This window comes from Rhinolophus ferrumequinum, chromosome 23, assembly GCF_004115265.2.
Source record: "Rhinolophus ferrumequinum isolate MPI-CBG mRhiFer1 chromosome 23, mRhiFer1_v1.p, whole genome shotgun sequence".
Classification (NCBI taxonomy): domain Eukaryota; kingdom Metazoa; phylum Chordata; class Mammalia; order Chiroptera; family Rhinolophidae; genus Rhinolophus; species Rhinolophus ferrumequinum.
Genome location: NC_046306.1, coordinates 37953072 through 37961100, shown reverse-complemented (window position 1 = coordinate 37961100; position 8029 = coordinate 37953072).

Genomic DNA, 8029 nt, shown 5'->3' with positions numbered 1-8029 from the left:
TAAAGACAGAAGACATAGGATTGTTAGTGGTGAAGGGAAAAGGGAAGATTGAGTGTTAACCATGGAAGCTGTCTGACTGGGGAAATGCTGAACATACTAGAAGTTTAAAAGCTTGAGGGAACAAGAGAAAGGAAGCCAAAACACTGAAAAGAAAAAGAAAACAAAAACCTAATAATACTGAATAACTGTCTACCATTGTCAGACACTTCTAAATCACAAAAATTCTACGAGATAGCTACTAGTATTATTTGCATCTTACAGATGCGGAAATTTAGGTACAGAAAAATTAAGTAACGTGACCAGGGTCACACAGAAACTAGTAGTGGAACTGAGATTTGAACTCTTGCAATTTGGCTCCAGAGGAAACTTATAACCACTCATAATTAAGAGTCAGAACTCTAAAGAGACTGAGGAGATCCAGGGCACAGATTGGGACGTTAGTCTTAAAAAAGTATATATATCTTTTCTTCCTCTAAAATAGGAAGAGGGAAGGCAACAGTTTAGAGGAGGAAGGAAGATAAACTGCTAAAAATTGTGCTTAACAGGCTCTATTTTCTCTGTGAAGTTTAAGCCAGGAGTAGATCAGCAGTTTAAGGGCATACTAAGTGAAGATGTAGAATAGCTGTTATGGGGAGTTCTAAAGGGGATCACCTAAAGACAAGCAAAAGGGCTCTGGAAACATGAAAGGGTTCAGCTGAGGTCAGAGGGCGGTTAGAGCAATCTGGCAGAAGGTAGATGCTGATGGCAGTGCAGGTGGAAAGGGGGGACTCTGGTTTTCCCAAGGAGATTTAATCCAAGCTTTTTGATCATCTAATCCAAATGACACATTGTTCAGACCTGCTTTTCTGACCTTGCAGCATTTACACCCAATCTCCTACCTAACATCTCCACCTGGATGTCTCAAAGGGATCTGATGCTCAGCAAGTCCACATACCTTTCTAGTCACTCTTCCTGTCTCAGTTCACGTCACCATCCTAGTTATACAGGCCCCAAACCTGAGACATCTCAACAATTCCTTCTCCCTCACTTCACTTAGCTTTTTGAATTTTCATATCTTTTTCCAAGACATTCATTTCTCATGTTACCACTCTCCAAGCCCAAGCTACCACTGCCTGTTATCTGAACTGTTACAATAACCTCCCACATGGTTGCAAGGGAGTGAGAACAGGATCATGTGTACCAGTTTCCTCTTCCTGGGCACAAAGGTAGACTACACTTCCCAGACTTCCTTGCGAATTCACCTGGGGCTATATGACTGAGTTCTGCTTGTGGACAGGTGGGAACAGTGATATAAACCACTTCCAGGCCTGGCTCTTTAAAAATGATCTAGCTCCATCTTCCCCTGACAAGATGACCTCAGCAGACACACTTCAAGATCGAAGAGGGCTGCCCAATTCTGCTGGACTCTCCATGATAGAGGTTAATCTTTCCTGTGTGAAGCCACCGAGATTTGGGGCTGAATGTGTTACTGCAGTTGTTCACATACAACAGGCTGCCCATGCCCACTGCAGGCCCCCCGCCTCCCACTCACCCTCTGCGCTGCGGCCTTGTCTTACAGCACCCAGGCTCTGCTGCCTCACCACCCAGGCCTTCGTTCGGTTGTTCGTATTCGCCATGCTCCTCCTCATCTCAGGGCCTTTGCCCATACTGTCTACTCTGCCTGGACGGCACTTCCCTGCCCTTCTTGGCTTAATTCACTCTTCAGATCTCAGATCAAGCCTCATTTTGAAAATAAGTTTTCTGGGTCAAAACCACTATTTCATGCTTCCATAAAATCCTGTGTCTCTTACCCCATAGCACTTAACCACAGTTTCAATGTTCTCTAAGTTTATTTAATGGTTATCACCCCAAATCGACTGTAAGTCTCTTAAAAATGTAAGTTCTTGTTCACTATTGTTCCTCTGAGGAAATCAAAGATGGATCAGATTTCCAAGGAAGTTTATTTGAGTAATGGAGAAGATAAAGAGAGCATATACAAACCTTCACTACTTATTAAAACGTCATTATTCCTTGATAAACTCCAATGGAAGGGAGTTTAAAGAAGGCAGTGATTAAGTTAGAGCGGAGGGGAATGCAGGTAGTCAAGGAAAGTTTCACATGTAAACTGACTTAAAGTACTTCAAGATAAGGGAACTGAAAGGATGAAAAGATAGTTCCTGACAAAGAGTACCTGGCACATACGATATGAGAGGAGGAGAAGGGAAGAGGAAATGGAGACGTGGCCTGGGTTCAGGTGAAAGACACCATGAATGGCAGGCTCAGGATTTTGGAGACACTGGATATTTTTTTAAAAGATGAACAGCTAAAAGGCTAATTGAGCAAGCAAGGCTAGAGACGATCAGGGCCTTCACGAGCAGCAGAAGCAGTACAAGGAAGAGGGCTGGGTGCTGACAGTGCACGGACAACCATTGTCTGGGAGAGGGAAGAAATCAGAATCAAATGTATAGTTTGGCTGATTAATATTGCCAAATGTTCATGTCCTCTGATCTTTCCATTATGGTGCCTTTAGAGTCACTGGTAATAGAGAAGTATGGCGTGCTATGACTAGTAACATTATAATACTAAATTTTGCTATGAAAATAATAAAAAAATCCATCAGGTAAAGTATGTATTAGATTCAACTGCAATGAACAAATATGCTTAAATTTGTTATACTTTGATTTACTTTGAAATATTGTATCCTTGAAATAGAATTGATACGGAAGATTAAACAACTAATCCCTAGATTCTTGACAATGATTTTTATACAGTAAAACTTACACCATGAGGGCATACGAGAAAGCAGAGAATATTGCTCCTCCAGACTGGCCCACGCTGCCACAGGGCTTCTCCATTCCTAACCTCTAAAACGAGCACCAGCATAGCATCTCTCAACAAGTAAGCTGGTAGCTCTTTTACATTTGATTCTAGAGGGTGAACTGGAAAGCTGGGGTAGAGATGAGTGGGATGGAAAGAAGATACAATAATCCTTAAGTAACTATAGTTTATTAACATCTTGGAGGCCCAAAACCGGTAACTTGAAATTAAAGCACCAGAATTATGAGAGCAACCAATCCATTCATGCTTCTCCACTAACTAGATGTGTCACCTTGGGCTTGTCATTAACATCTCCAAAGTAAATTAGTTCCTTCAACTAATTTATTTAGGGTAGAGCACTAGACCAGTTATCAAAGTGCACAGGGATCACCTGGGGAGCTCGTTAAAATGCAGATTTCACAGATTCTGATTCAGAATAATATCTGGAGTAGAGTCTGAGATTTTTCATTTCCAATAAGCTCCAGGTAAAGATCACTAAAATGTAGTTCTAACATTTCATGAACTATAATAAAATCTTAGCTCAATTCTAATTTACTTCTTTGCCTATAGGTTTAATTTTCATAATAAAGCTGTAGTGATACGAGTACTTTACAAAAACTAGCCCAAAGTCAAGGGATTGTTTTGTGCCACAGACTGCTGATAAAGCCTTTCTCAAAATGATGTTTCAAGCAAAACAAAATATATAGCATTACAAAAGAAGCCAGTTATATCGAAATATAGTTCACCTATGATGATGATTAAGAATTCCTGTGAGTATTAATTCCGGTGGATTTGTTTTCACAGGGAGACATTATGGTGAATCTTAAAACAAAAATGGCTGTAACACTGAGATGCAGAATCATCTGTTTTTTACTTTACACTGTGCTTTTGCCTGATAGAAAAGGTCCACTCCCACATCAGTTTCATTTTTCAGTATTTTTCTAAAATGTTAGATTACTAAGATATTAATTACTTAGCTGTCGAGAAATCGAAAGTTTATTTTAAAAAGCAAAATCAAATTCAGTTTTGATTTTAAATGTATCTTTAAAAGTTATTTATATTCAATTACAAAGTCTTAACAATAAAGACCATTAAAGGATATGCCGAACATAGCACCAAAATTTGCTGCTCAGCTGGGAAGGAAAATCTTGAGAGTAAAAATAGATTGCTATTACAAGAGCTTTGTGATTGCCTTAAAAAGATATGTTATCCACAACTTCAGTTTCTCTGTGTTCTGTACCAGTGACCACTGGAGAATAACAGTTGCTCTTAGAACTCCACTCCCATGTCAAAACAGTTGCTGTTAAATAATTCACTGTATTTTATCTCACTTAACTACCAATTTTTAACTTGTTCATGAAGCATAATGGATCTCAAACCTGTCTGAGTCTCCCCTGGCAGAGCTTCTGTAAAACACTGAATCACAGATTAAATGAATACATCTGAGACACTGCCTTTATACTAAAGATTCAGTGAACTCTTCTTTAAATAGTCACTACTCACAGAGGGGAAAGTAAATGCCACAGGAAATATGTACCAGTGGGTATTTTAAAGTTGTGAATGACAGAACACACTTAAAACATGAATTCTCTGAATTCTAGCATAAGGGTAGTGATCTCTGAAAGGAGCATCAAGTTTTTCTGATTCAATTTTTGTAAACAACGGAACCACTCCAAACACTGGTTCATCCTAAACCAAAATATCAGAAACAGTGGTCTATTTCTATACTACTAACTCAAGTAGGATACCTGATTTTGATTCCAAAATTAATGCCAATTACATTTTACCCAACCCTCACTGGAGAAAACGGAATGAAACCTATTCTCTTACCTAGGAAAATTGATTTTAAAAAATTATTTTTCTAACAGTCTGAAATAACAGGATGTTGCATAGCAGAAAATTACAATGTTCAAACAGCTGAAAGAAAAGACATTAGTTTCTTTCTCAACCTACCAACTCAAACACCCAGCATAGCTGCTAATCAAAGGAGTTGGGGAGTTTAAAAAATGGGATTACCAATTCTCCTTGATTTATACCATGACTTGCACTGGACCAAAAGAAAACAGAAAACTGACTACAAAATATACATGGGATTTTGGCCAATGTCTCTGAGCAATAATGTTGAGACAACAAATAAAATGAGTGACAGTGCTTCAGGTACATTTCTACAGAAGTGTTAATTAAGGGTCCCATAGATCCTGTGTTGGGGGGTGCTGAATACATACATCTAAGGCAAGGATTTCAATTCTGGTTTACTATAATAATTATGATCGACTATTTCTGGGGGCAAGTAAGCAATCTTGGGGAGAAATTCAGACAGACCTGTTTTTTGGAAATATCTTGAGTGTTAATTTTGGAAGATTCAAAATGACCAGACTCAAGAATAGTTCATAAAACTTCAGACAAAAAGGTTTGAGCAAAGACTTAAAAATTCTTACAGATCATGTAACAAAAAGTTCTTTCACTCCTTGTGGGAAAATACCCTGGCTATTGAGGAAGAACTGAAATAATGAATTTAAAATACAAGATTTATTTAATAGAATAAAGATAACTTCATTTTACGTAATATTACACATAGGGCTATTGCAGATGAATTTTATAATTAATTGGGGAATATGTTTTTTAAATAAACTGATAAAGTCAATTTTTTTAAATTGCTGTATTCTTATAAACAGAATTTGGAATACTTAATCTTAGAAGACCTTTTTAAACAGAGGAGAAGGCACACCATAAGGCTAAGTCAGACTTATTCAAATCTTATAATTTGCACAAGTTAGCTTAACTTCTCTACCCTTGGTTTCATCATCTGTACTATGTGAATTATGATAATCCTAACTCATGAGGATTGGTATCACAACACGTGTAAATCACCTAAGTGCAATGCCTGGCAATGGTACCATTCAGTAAGTGAACACTCATATTATTATTAAAAATTATTATTAACCAGAAAATCTGGTTAGAGCTTCTTCAACTCCTTTGAGTTATGAATGTGGACAATTTTTAATGAAGCCTTTGAATAATGGAAGGCTATGGATTCCAGACACCTTAAAAGAAATCCAGACACCTTAAAGCTTCTATGTGAAACAGTAATTTCTGTCTGTTATCTGATGACCAGAACTACAAATTAAAAAAACCATACTGACATTCCCATGACTATTAAATGGTTGAACAGCAAAGACATTCAAGATGAAAAGGGTAACAGTCCTCTTTAACACAGTTAAGATTTCGTTACACTACTACTTCTTGCATTCTCCTAGGCACAACTATCACCTACAGCCATAAATCAAAATACACAATGATAAAAATGGGCCTATGAGGTGAGCTAATAGGCTTTGTCCTAAAATTTGTCCCTGCCCAGTATATAGCAGTCAAGCCAACACACAGCATATCCTCAATCTCTGATAAATTCAAAATGTCCAAAGCTCCAGGGTACAATTTTATAGATTGTGCCTTGCTTGCTTAAGGGTGCCTAGACAAGGGGCCAAGCCAGAGCTAACTTCATGTTGTTAGCCAAAGGATGTGCCTGCAGGGCTTCAACTGTTCGAGTAAGTGTCTGTCTGCTTGTCTCCTAAGGCCATTATCACCCAGAGGGAGCATCATTATGTAATTTGCACAAAGTCTCTATACAGGCTATCAGTGATCCAGAAAATGTCCCAAGTTAACTCTCTGCCTGAATACACTGGTCCAATCCCCAAAACACGGGAGACTAAACAGTGTTAAATTTACAACCAATTTCCAATTGCGGAAGTCCTTCATTCACCTCATAGCAAAGTACAATGTCCTTGAGATAGCCTATAGAGACCAAATACCAATTCTACTCGCTGTGAATTAATTTTAAAGAGTTATAACAATTTTACGGTTATACCTTAGTGGGAAAAAATTCATTCAATAACCTAAACTCTAGGATATACACTCACCAAAAGAGGGGAAAAAACATCTCAAAGGCCAAGGTGGATTAGCTATAATAAAGCCAACTGCTAAAAATAATCGATCTCATTCAGATTGTATGCAATCTTATTTTATAGACAATCCTAACCAGATTGGCTAACAGGTTTCCCACCCCAACTAAGAGGAAGGAAGTCAGAAAGGGAGGATAGGAACAGTAGGAACAGTAAGAGTTTTAAAAGCTTAATAGAGAAAATAATACTCCCACTTCTCCTCCCCTCAAAAACACTAGACACAAATGGGAGGAGAAAAAGAAAAGCAACCTAGGGCTAATAAGCACATTGGCAAATAGTCCTATGCCTTTATTTTCTTTCAAGAGTTTCCAATTTCCTTCAGGATAAAATCCATGCCATGTCAAGCCCTTTATGCCTTCTCTCTCCAGCCTCCCTTCCCAGTTGTCCCTGACACATACCCCTTAATTCCAGTCATGCACAATTCTTTGTGATTCCCTGAAAACACCATGTTCTCTTGCGATGCTTTACTTTCTTCTTCTTCAGCTGGTTAAGTCCTTCTGGGCTCTCAGCTCACTCATCACCTCCTCTGGAAAGGCTGCTCTTACTTGGCCCTTCTAATCTTCCATGTACTAAAACAGAATACAATTACTTCTATCACAGTATTATCTATCACTGCGATTAACTGTCTATTGGTTGTCTGATTCTCTCATTTGACTGTGCTCCTTAAAGTTCAAGGACTAACTCTTAGAATTTTTTTTTCAACCCCATTCTACGTAAGAATTACCTACCTTACTGAGTTTTGAAAACTGATGATCCCTTAAAATTTTTATGAAATGTACTACTGCCTTCAAGATATTTTTTCCCATGGTACAATTCTTCAGTTTATACCAAGGAAAATCTTTCACCTCAAAACTTTAGGGTTTTCAGAAAAAACAAACAAACAAACAAAAGCAAAAAACTTCAAAGAAATTTCTACTGATCTCCCTCAGAATATTTTGGTCCTAATGAGATCTGCTGTTATTGTCTTTTTCCTAAAGAAATACTGTTTGTATAAATTTATAATGTTTCTACTTTGCTTTTTAGACTCCTCATAACTGATAGAAAAAAATACTTGTAAAGATGGAAAATTTTCACACTGTGATTTTTAAGTGACAACTCACTGAATATCAATCACATCATAGAAACATGAACATCTTCTTGATGATAAAATTGAAACTTTTCCTTTAGCTATAATTGACAACATAACATTACATTTATTTCAGGTATATAACATGATGATTCATTATTTGTATATATTGTGAAATGATCACCACAATAAGTCTAGTTAACATACA